The sequence below is a fragment of the Amblyraja radiata genome, chromosome 15 (assembly GCF_010909765.2).
Source record: "Amblyraja radiata isolate CabotCenter1 chromosome 15, sAmbRad1.1.pri, whole genome shotgun sequence".
NCBI lineage: Eukaryota > Metazoa > Chordata > Chondrichthyes > Rajiformes > Rajidae > Amblyraja > Amblyraja radiata.
In genome coordinates this window covers 30,638,416-30,648,868 of record NC_045970.1, presented here as the reverse complement: position 1 = coordinate 30,648,868, position 10,453 = coordinate 30,638,416, and the positions used below count along the sequence as shown (strand labels likewise).

The 10,453-nt window shown below is 43.3% G+C and overlaps 2 long non-coding RNA genes across 2 annotated transcripts; both read left to right on the top strand.

The window, feature by feature from the left end:
* Nucleotides 1–4,534: 4,534 nt before the first annotated feature.
* Nucleotides 4,535–8,240, top strand: LOC116981159. The gene is made up of 3 exons (XR_004414178.1): nt 4,535–6,759; nt 7,793–7,970; nt 8,075–8,240. It is a non-coding gene; the product is annotated as an uncharacterized LOC116981159 (long non-coding RNA).
* A 115-nt stretch (nt 8,241–8,355) lies between these two features.
* On the top strand, nt 8,356–9,173 carry LOC116981158. The gene is made up of 3 exons (XR_004414177.1): nt 8,356–8,540; nt 8,635–8,706; nt 8,841–9,173. It is a non-coding gene; the product is annotated as an uncharacterized LOC116981158 (long non-coding RNA).
* Nucleotides 9,174–10,453: the final 1,280 nt, after the last annotated feature.

The following is a 10,453-nucleotide window of genomic DNA, read 5'->3' as shown; positions in this document are numbered from 1 at the left end:
ACATAGGCAGCCAGGCTTTCAATTGGCAAAGCCCAACGTATTCCGCGAAAGGTATTGCTTTGTCTCAAGCCCAGCACAAGTTGTTACCATTCTTGGCCACTGCTACATCACCATCAAGTATCGTATTTTTCCACCCCTTGCTCCCATTTCTGCCAGACTGATCGTGATTGGTATTGCAATGGTCTCCATCTACACTGTCTCGTCAAGGCCACCAGCATAATCAACGATGAGTCACACCTCGGTCTCTCCTTCTTCTTCCCTCTCCCATCAAGCAAAAGGTACAGAGGTTTGAAAAGGGGTCGTTTCTTTACAGCTGTTATCAGGCAACTGAACCATCCTATCACCAACTAGAGTGTGATCCTGAACTACCATCTACCTCATTGGTGAAGCTTGGACAATTTTTAATCGAACTTTGCTGGAATTTATCTTGCATTAAATGTTATTCCCTTTATCTTGCATCTGTAGACTGTGGGTGGCTTGATTGTAATCAATCATGTATAGTCTTTTTGCTGATTGGATAGCATGCAACAAAAAGCTTTTCACTGTACCATGGCACACGTGATAATAATGATCTAAACTAAAATAAACTAAAACTCATTTGTTTCCAGGTTCATTATGTTGTATTGTATTCATTGTATTCCTGTTCCGACAAGGACAAATAGGGTCCAAACCTAACCAGAAACCTTGAATGAACAGAGAGATGCACTCACAGCTAGTGTCCAGATCCAATCAAGGTGGACAATCCTGCACTGCACAAAATATGATGTATGATCTCTTAAAGGCTATCAGGGAACCAAGTGAGACTTCCAAAACAAGCTAGAGGATCAATTCAATTAAACATACGATAGGCGACTGAGGCAGGTTTGAAAAAGTCAATGTAACACTGCAAATGTCCTTCTTCAAATATAATAGCAGAAAGTAGGGAACCGGATACCATAATTATGAAGATGATAGACTTTGATCACTGACATACGAACACTTGGATGTGCACAGTAATATCTTCATTTTGTCTTTTGCCTGATTGAAAAGTGATGATGATTACTATGGTTGACAGCTAAGACTTTTCATACTCTGGCTACCCCTCAATAGCTTGCTCTCTACAGGTTATGGAAGGTGGACTCAGTCCTCTTGTTTTCAGCATAGTTCTGGACAATCATTTCTATAGCTATCTACCTGCAGGCCCAGGAAGAATTCCCTTGTCAGTGGCATCTTTGGACTGTGGTGCTGTTCTGTTTGTTCTCCTGTAAATTTCAGCTAGAAAAAGTGCAGCGAAGATGTAGAATGGTGTTGCCAGGACCCAAGAACCTGAGCTAGAGGAGAGGGTGGGCAGGCTAGGACTATATTCATTGGAGCGCAAGGGGCTGAGGGGTGATCTTATAGAGAGGTAAAACAACATGAGGAGTAGATAGGCTGGATGCACAAAGTCTTTTACCCAGAGTATGGGAATCAAGAACAAGAGGATACAGGTTTAAAATGAGAGGGGAAAGACATACCAGGAACCTGAGGGACAACATTTCACATAGAGGATGATGGGTATTTGGACCGAACTGTCAGAGAAGGTAGCCGAGGAAGGTACCAGAACAACATTAAACATTTTTGTACAGGAACATGGATAGGAAAGATTTAGAGGGATATGGGCCAAACAGGGGCAAATGGGGCTAGCGTAGATGGGGCATGATGGACGGCATGGACAAGTTGGGTCGAAGGGCCTGTTTCCATGCGGCATGGCTCTACGACTCTCAATTACTTGAGGCCACCCCTGCAATGCCCTCCCATTGTTGCAAGCATGAGAAAATATCAACATCACTTTAGTTACATATGTTAACAAAATGTGGTGGGGAAACCACTGTTTCCCCTCAGGAAATTTCAGTTGTTTTAAATTATCTTCTTCCAACAAACCATCCTTCATTGAGGTTCACCATGTAATGTATAAATGAGCTGACCTTACTAATTCTGGCAAGGCCTTCAAGGCATATATCCAGCAAGAGGAAGTTCAAGCCATCTGTTGCTTAAGTGAGACAATCGAGATCAATGACATTGCAATAAATCCCAACATTACAATCCAATAATAAAGCTATTGAGGTATAAGAAGTACTACCATTATATTTAAGTAATATATAACAAATGGGATGTTTTAGATTTACGAGAGACTACTCCTTATCATCTTTTGTCTCAATAGACATATTGATACGATAAACTCAGTTAAAACAAAGCTTGCAGTAATCTCTTCACTACAGATGGCTTGAATAGTGAATAGAAAATGTAAATTTGGCATCAGGTAGTAGGGATGTTCTTGTGAACCTACAGTCCATTATTAGGGGAAAGTAGTGGTTAGTTTTTTATTTTTATGTGTTTTATTTGAATGAGGAGATATGGACATTAACAAACAAGATAAGCTGATTTCTTAATAGTCTCAGAAATTTATCAGCTTCAGTTGTTGAAGTTCAAATTTTTTTTTGCTTCAATATTTAGGTCAACCAAATCAGCTAATTGAACAAATCAGTTTATTTGTTAATGATATAATACTAATATAAATAAATACAGTATTATATCATTAAAAGAGCATGTTAATGAAAGGCCTGGATAGAGTGGATGTGGAGAGGATGTTTCTATTGGTGGGAGAGTTAAGGACCAGAGCCTCAGAGTAAAAGGACATACCTTTAGAAAGGAGAGGAGGAGGAATCTCTTTTGTCAGAGGGTGATCAATCTATGGTATTCTTTGTCACACATGGCTGTGGAGGCCAAGTCATTGGGTAGTTTTGCAGCAACGGTTGACAGGTTCTTGATTAGTAAGGGTGTCAAAGTTTATGGGGAGAAGGCAAGAGAATGGGGTTGAGAGGGAATGATAGATCAGCCATGATTGAAAGGCGGAGTAGACTTGATGGGCCAAATGGCCTAAGTTTGCCCCTATTACTTATGAACATTAACTTATGAACATGTTGTCCTCTCGTCTGCCCTACAGATGGCGCTGCCTACATAACCATAGGACCTACTTTCTCCAGCTATTTCACCAAAGGCTAAAATTGCTTTAGATTTAAAAAATATTGACAACTATTCACTTTATATGCAAGACAAATGCACCTCATAATATTATAAACCATCTGAATACCGGCAATGTGGAGGAGTTTGGAGGAGGAATATGTGAAATTGTTTTGTAATTCATATGATCTTAACATCCGAAATCTGTGCAGTGGTCCACTTGATAATCCGCCATAGTCTTCATCTATCAGATCTAGTGAAACAATATTGCATTTGGAGATAGCCTGTGAGCCAGTCATGCAGTGCCAGTAAATATTAGAGATGATAATCTCTAGTTCACACCAGAAGTATTGAAAGAAAGATATCTACTGTAATGCAGACAAAAATAAAAAACACGTGCTCATAACATATGTATCATAAAACCATTATATTATTAATTCACAAGACATACTTACATACCGTACTGCCTTGCTCCTTTGAAAAACAGCATGAAATACTTTCTTCACATACTTTCAGCAATTATAAATCCAGCCCTTTCATTGATTTTTTTCAGATGCTTGGATCTTCTGCATTTTGGATCTTTGTCATTGTAACTACTGCTTGATCAAAATAATGTGTGAATGTATTTTTTTCTTCAGTAAGTGGTTCCGTACCAATTTCTGAAATTAATGAATTACCACATTTTTATTCAACATGTCCCGGTGCGAGTTCTGTAATCGGTTGGTCAAAGTGGACACGTGACTTTACCTCAAACTTGAACCAAATACGAAATAGCCATGCAGACTTGTGGTACCAATATGCCTCTTCATTGTATACCCTGTCATTAGTTTTAACATTCATTTTCTCATGTTCACCATCATGACGCACAATACATTCTATTTGCATCAGTTCTTCTGTCAATAAGATCTTGGAACTAACTGTATTTTTTGCCAGAGTAGATGACAGAATTTCCTGCTGTAAGTATTCTCACCGATGGAGCTCTCTGCTGTTGTGCCATCTACTGACTGATGAGCTCCATGACTTTAACACATTTGAGGCACCTTGCATTGCCACTTATGCTATACATCAAATCTGCATTATCAGTTTTGATGTCACACAACTTCCTCTCTGTACTTTGTGGTTAGAAAATTTAGCCTGTGCAGATGCATCCCTTGCTCTGCTGCTCTGTAGCATTTGTCTTTATAAGAGAACAGAATAGTTGCTTTTATACCTGTATCAAGCATTCATTTCACTTGCATTCATATAATGCTGACCCTACCCCTGCTATGTATTGTATGGTGAGATAGAAAGAACTTGGTAATTAGTTTAGAATAGTGATATTATACATTCCATCAAACTTTGTGGCATATACAATTAACATTCTTTATAAAAACACTGGTGTGGTGATGGCTAGCATTTAATTTAGTTTAGAGATACAGCGTGGACACAGGCCCTTCGGCCCATCATGTCCGCGGTGACCAACGATCACCCGTGCACTAGTTCTATCCTATACACCCAACACAATTTACAGAAGCCGATTAACTTACAAAACTGCATGTCTTTGGAATATGGGAGGAAACTAGAGCACTCAAAGGAAACTCATGTGGTCACAGAAAGAATGTACAAACTCCTCACAGACAGCACCTGTAGTCAGGATTCAACCCAGATCTCTGGTGCTATAAGGCAGCAACTGTGCCACCACAACATGTTAAGAACACGTCAGGTTGCTTTAAGCTGTTTGCCACAGTAATCTGCCATGTGACAGGAAGTATTTGTCATGTGCTGGAAGTTGCTTGTTCATAAGTATAAAGGAGACAGTTCCATTACAGAGATAAACTTTGGACTGGGTTGGACTTGGTGCAAAGGACCATAAATACAGAAAGTATGATTATAAATTTGCTGCTACCATGGATTTGTAACAGTGGAAGGGATGTAAAAACATTGTTATGGTATCTTTTGAGAACTGCCTGTTTCTTACATTGGTAGACTTTGCCTTCAGACTAAAATTATGACTGGGCAGTGTCAAGAACTACTGAAGACTCTTGGATTTGCTGTTACCAGGAGCAGCAGAGGGCTTGTAAGAAGTTCTTGTTCTGGATAAAATCATTTTTTAGTAGCGAGGTGGAAAATCAGGTTGTATAGATTTAAAATGCAGACATAAAATGCTGAAATATTCACCAGGCCGGGCAGCATCAGCAGAAATGTTGTTTGCGATGTTTAAATCCTATAAAAGTAAAATTAATGCTTTTTTGGTAACAATCACCTGCCGTGACCTTGTAAGAAGATTGGTGGAACACCTAGCCGAATAACAAACACCTGTTTGAACCATTCAATATGGTTTATTTATATGTAAATAAGTTATGTGAGTATCTAACAATCACACATAACAAGCATGCAAAGTACACAGTGAAAGTTTGTTCAGTTGCTTCTGAAAGATTATTGAAATGAAAACTTACAAGTACCTCAAGATGGGTTTAAATACCATTTCCAAGTGAACTACATCTAGCAGCATACATTGCCACAATAAATAACTTGTATTTGCTCTGGAAATAAGGTGAAGAATTCATGATTTGAAACTCCGATTGAGTTACTGAATGTTACTAATTGTCACCACAGCAAACCTTCACAGCCAGAGATAGAAAATAAAGGTCAATGTTTTCTTGGATGCCAAGTGAGGCAGTAAGGTACAGGCAGATGTTGTCTCTAATGTGTGAAATTTAAGTGCCACTTCTGTTCTTTAAAGGTATATAGAAGCAAATAGTAGTGAGAACATGGATACTGAATGCTAATGGAAAAGAGCATAAAAAGAGATTGGCTGGTACCTTTTGCACACTTACTATGGTGGTAGCCCAACAGAAAGTTATGTGTGCCCTTCACAAAAGTAATAGGGATACTGAAGATTTAAGGGCCTGTCCCATTTGGGCGTCATTTGCGCCTTATTTACGCGTCATGTTGAAAATTGGTCGACGCATCGTGACGCGTGGGTGGTGCGTGGGTGACGCACGCATAGCGCATGGTGAGGCGTGGAATCGCAAGTTGTGGCGCGCAGTATCACGCGGCGCTCCAGGATTTTGTGGCGTACCAAAATCCTCGCGCACCACCTGCGTGACATATCACTTACGCATGCTGATGCATTGGTTATGCACGCTGACGCATTGGTGTCGCACGCTAACGTCCCGACGTCGCATGCATATCGCGTGGTGACGTCACCGTGCATCAACGTCCGTAAATATGCATTGCCGCGCGCCACCCATATGCTGTCGGCCCGCCTTTTACGCGTCATGTGAGCGCCGCATCGTGTCACAACCCGGATATAAAGCGTGCGAGTTTTGAAATTTTTGACTCACCGGAGTACTTGCCAGGAAGTTCGAACTACATCGCGAATTGCTCCTAAAAGAAGCAGGGCCCTCAGGAACAAAGTTCAAAAGAAGCCAGCCATGCAGGAGCAGAACCAGGTGAAGCAGATTGAGGTCCAGGAGGATCCAGCCCCTGTTCCTAGCCATGCTGCTGCTCCCGCTCCTGCTCCTGCCCCTGCTCCTGCCCTAGCTCCTGCCCCAGCTGCGGAATGGGACTCTGATTTGACTCAGGACACTGATGCCTCAGCTGGGTCACTAATTAAGAAGAAGAAGAGGCTTATGGTAACAAAGCCTTATGATTTTAGCAGGGAAGAAGAGGGGGACCTGGTAGATTGGTATCAGGCCCACCCAGAGTTGTATGGCAAAGTCCACCGGAATTTCAGGAGCACGGATCTTCGGAATTCGCTGCTGGAAAACAAGGCGAAGGAGTTCTCTGGCTGCAGTTGTAAGTACACACTTTGTAGTTTGTCTGCATTTCTGTGGTTGTAATTGGACAATAGACAATAGACAATAGGTGCAGGAGTAGGCCATTGGGCCTTTCGAGCCAGCACCGCCAAACAATGTGATCATGGCTGATCATCCCTAATCAGTACCCCGTTCCTGCCTTCTCCCCATATCCCCTGACCCCGCGATTTTTAACAGCCCTATCTAGCTCTCTCTTGAAAGCATCCAGAGAACCCGCCTCCACTGCCCTCTGAGGCAGAGAATTCCACAGACTCACAACTTTCTGTGAGAAAAAGTGTTTCCTCGTCTCCATTCTAAATGGCTTACTCTTTATTCTTGAACTGTGGCCCCTGGTTCTGGACTCCCCCAACATCAGGAACATGTTTCCTGCCTCTAGCGTGTCCAAACCCTTAACAATCTTATATGTTTCAATGAGATATCCTCGCATCCTTCTAAACTCCAGAGTGTACAAGCCCAGCTGCTCCATTCTCTCAGCATATGACAGTCCAGCCATCCCGGGAATTAACCTTGTAAACCTACGCTACACTCCCTCAATAGCAAGAATGTCCTTCCTCAAATTAGGGAACCAAAACTGCACACAATACTCCAGGTGTGCTCTCACTAGGGCTCTGGACAACTGCAGAAGGACCTCTTTGCTCCTATATTCGATTCCTCTTGTTATAAAGGCCAACATGCCATTTGGTTTCTTCACTGCCTGCTGTACCTGCATGTTTACTTTCATAGACTGATGTACAAGGACCCCCAGATCCCGTTGTACTTCCTCTTTTCCCAACTTGACGCCATTTAGATAGTAATCTGCCTTCCTGTTTTTGCTACCAAAGTGGATAACCTCACATTTATCTGCATTAAACTTCATCTGCCATGCTTCTGCCCAGTCCCCCATCCTGTCCAAGTCACCCTGCATTCTCGTAGCATCCTCCTCACAGTTCACATTGCCACCCAGCTTTGTTGCAGTTCCAATTAAGATTACAATTTGATCCACACTTATCTTCATTCATTCTATGTTTGCACAGATGACCAACTGTGCCAATGGTTCAAAAGCCAGAGGAGAAGGTTCGGCTGTCGCACAGTCTGCATAAGTCTGGCTCTGCCAGTAAGCCGGTGACTGACAGACAGCAGTGGATCATGGAGAAATGGGGGTTTGTGCAGAACCACATAGTTCCAGTGGAGAGGAAAGAGAGCTCCAAGAAGGTGAATAGTTAAAAAAATATTTACCAGTGATAATTTGTTGGTCACCTTGCTTGCTACGTCCTGATGATCTTGAACATCTGTGATACACATTTACTTTCTTCCAGTTTATCAAGGATAAATGCCCATGCGTCATTTCTAGTGATGATGTGCCGGATCCTCTTGAGGGACCCTCTGGGTCCAGCACTGTTGCCAAACAGCAAGCGGATGCCGGCACGCACAACTGCGCCTGAATGTGAAGAGGCTGGAGAGCAAAGTCAGCGGGAGGTGTTCACAGATGTGTGCTTTTGGGTGAATTATCAGCAAATTTCTTATTTAACCCACCCCTACATCCATGTTTCTCCATTGCCTCCCAAAATTTACTTACCTGGATTGCATCTTTTGTTGCAGATCATGCAACAGGTGAAGACAACGGCAGACGTCATGTCACAACCAAGGACGATACACGAGAGGACTGTTTATGCCTTCTCAATGTTCTTGCGAGAGGAGATGCTGCAAATCCCAGAATGCGAATGGCTTGGTGACTCCTCGGAGGCCTTTGCCTTGGCAAGGGCCCACAGATCTCCTCAGCCAGTAAAATCTTTTAATCAAAGTTAATGGAATTTATAAAACATTTGACTTTAATGCTTTGTATGAATTACTCACTATGAATTCCTTGGTGTTACAGAATCTGATGAGGCACATGCCATTCATGGGACACCCACAAATGGAGATGATGGCACCACACCATGCTCACCAGGTACACGGAGAAACCTTTTCTGAATCTGACTTAAGATTATCTGTGACACACAGATTGTGAAAGGTTGTGATTTATTTTATATGATTTGTTTGCCTCCCAGTTCATATTGATAGGTTTATGTGTTTTATCCGCAGGCGATGATGGGACCACGACACATGGCATACCCATGAGTGGCAAGTGCACTCAACATCAGGGTAGGCAGCTCAACGCCACATCAGGCACATCCGGCATCCACAACATTCCCAGCGCGATTACAGAGTCAGGACACAAGTGTCAACTTGAGTCTGAATCTCTCGGACTATTTGATGGACGATAGCCCAGTGCAAACCGGCCATAAAGAATGATGTCCTTTCACCAATATTCAATATTCTGTAGACGTGTTGTATATTAGGTGCTGTAAATTTAACATCTGCAATCAGAGAAAGGAAGAAACAGTAAACAATTATATTGTAGCATTAAAAAATATATCCAGCCACCATATTACTGACTTTTTGTTTGAAATGTGCTGCAGGACAAATTAAATGGTGAAAGGATCTAGTCCAAGTTGTTAGCCTTGAGGAGTTTCATATTTTGCCTGGCTTGAAAGATTGCCATCTCAATGAAAATCGCAAAGGAAAAACACCATGTAATTTTAATTATTGTCAGGTACAAATGTAAAGCAGCCTCTAGCCAAAGGGTAGCATATGTTAGCAAACGTTTTATAACAATACTAGACTAAGTGGGACCCGTTGGGTCCCAGTCACACGGTAGGCCCGGTCCCCCAACGCAACCCTTTTCCCAATGCAATATTCCACCACACCCATTCCCCTGATGCAACCCGTCCCCCCCAACGCAGTATTGCACCACTCACGCATAGCCAACTGCGCAGGTGCGGCTCATTTCCCCTCATCCCCAGCACTCCCTCCCCCTCCTCTTCACCCTCTCTCTTCTTTCCCCTCTCCTCCTCCCTTTCCCAATCCATCCCCCACCTCTCTCTCTCTCTCTTTTCCCCTACCCTCAGTCACTCCCTCCCTCCATCCACAAAAACCAGCATCTGCAGTTCCTTCCCCCACAGGTCATTCATTGTTAGCTGCGGTTTAGATCCCATTTACTTGACGATTGGACCAGTTTGCATTGTGTGTGTGTGTGAGTTACTCAAACTCCGCGCAAACTGCTCGGCCACCCTGCAACCCAAATATCCATCCCTCCCTCTGCCTACTCCAGTTCAGCTGCCGCTTGGCCCGTCCCCGCCCTGACCACCCGCCCTGTCCACCCGCCTACCTGCCTGCTGCTCGTGGTGGAGTCGGTGAGGAGCCACGAGTTTCGATGAGCTGGTGGAGAAGAGTTACCGCAATGGTGGCGGTGAGGGTGAGCTACCGCCACGCCAGCGGCAGCGGAGGAGACGGACCCGGGCGGACAGGTAGACGGGACCGCCATTGCCGCAGAGGGCAGACGGGGGAGAGGGGTGAGAAGCCAGTTTATTTTTGAAATATTGGGGGGGGGGGGGAGGATTTGATTAAATACGTGTACTTAAACACGACGAAATGTAATGAGGAGCGGATACTTAGAAAGAAAAGTGAAATCTCTACATAGAAACATAGAAATTAAGTGCAGGAGTAGGCCATTCAGCCCTTCTAGCCTGCACCACCATTCAATGACGCAACTCGTACAGCTCGACGGGAGTGTCGCAGAGCTGAACGAAAGTGGAAGAAGGACAGGCTGCAGGTTTCATCACAAATTCTAAACGACAGCTGGCGAAATTACCAAA